The 995-nt window shown below is 36.2% G+C and overlaps 1 protein-coding gene across 1 annotated transcript in view; it reads right to left on the bottom strand.

The window, feature by feature from the left end:
- Gtf2a2 (general transcription factor IIA subunit 2) overlaps positions 1-995 on the bottom strand; it is a 9,894-nt gene that overhangs the window by 3,588 nt on the left and 5,311 nt on the right. The window lies entirely within an intron of this gene.

Below are 995 nucleotides of genomic sequence, written 5' to 3'. Positions count from 1 at the left end.
CAGAGGCAGGCAGATTTCTGAGTTCGAGGCCAGCCTGGTCTACAAAGTGATTTCCAGGACATCCAGGGCTATACAGAGAAACCCTGTCTCGAAAAAAAAAAAACAAAAAAAACAAAAAAAAAAAAAAAAAAAAAACCCATTCCTTTGAACTTTATCAAGAAAACATTCTTCTTGCTTCAACACTGAGGTTTTCTTAAATGTAAAGTAACTCTTAGGTTCTTTTCCTGTATTGGCCTTCAAATGTTTTAAGTTTATTTCTATAGTAGGGCTGTATCTTGTAACACAGTGTAAGATATTAGAGAAATAATAGGGTAACAACAAAATGTGTCTCTATCGACATCACATGGTAAACTTTTTGCCTATCACATGGTAAACTGTTTTGCCACATCCTACAATGAGTTCTTAACTATAAATCACCATAATATTGAGAATGGTATTTTATTCAAAGCAGAGATGATCCAAAAGAGCCAGCTACCAGAATAGACTTTATAAGACAAGCTATCTAAGGGTAGATGGGAGGCAACAAAGAGACTCTACAGATAGCCAACCTTTCCTGAAGGACAGTGTGTGAAACACATAACTGAACTTAAGAATTACTCATCACTTACCTTCCATCTTGCAGCTAATACTTTCAGGCCTTTGAAATCTCAGTAATTCTCCAGGGGAAAAAAGCCAAACATATATAGGAAGATTTGTGAAACAATAAAATTAAAATCTAAAAGCAATTCTGAAACACATGGAATGGATGAACTTAGCACAGCTGACTTAACAACTTATCATTCAACGATTATAGAACAAGTTCCCAAACCAGACTAACCAAATCTTGCTATGATGAGTTAAGTCCATGTAAGCTCTCAGAATTAACATGTTCAGACTTCCAGATACAGGAAAACATCCTTACCCTGAAATTGACTCTGTTCCTGACTCTCTGAGCCAATGCTGAATTTATAGCTTTATCAAACTGAAGTAGAACTTGAAGGGCAAGCTGGGGGGTG

Source organism: Mus pahari, chromosome 10 (assembly GCF_900095145.1).
Source record: "Mus pahari chromosome 10, PAHARI_EIJ_v1.1, whole genome shotgun sequence".
Lineage (NCBI taxonomy): Eukaryota > Metazoa > Chordata > Mammalia > Rodentia > Muridae > Mus > Mus pahari.
The sequence above is the reverse complement of the archived record's forward strand: the minus strand, read 5'-3'. Positions and strand labels throughout refer to the sequence as shown.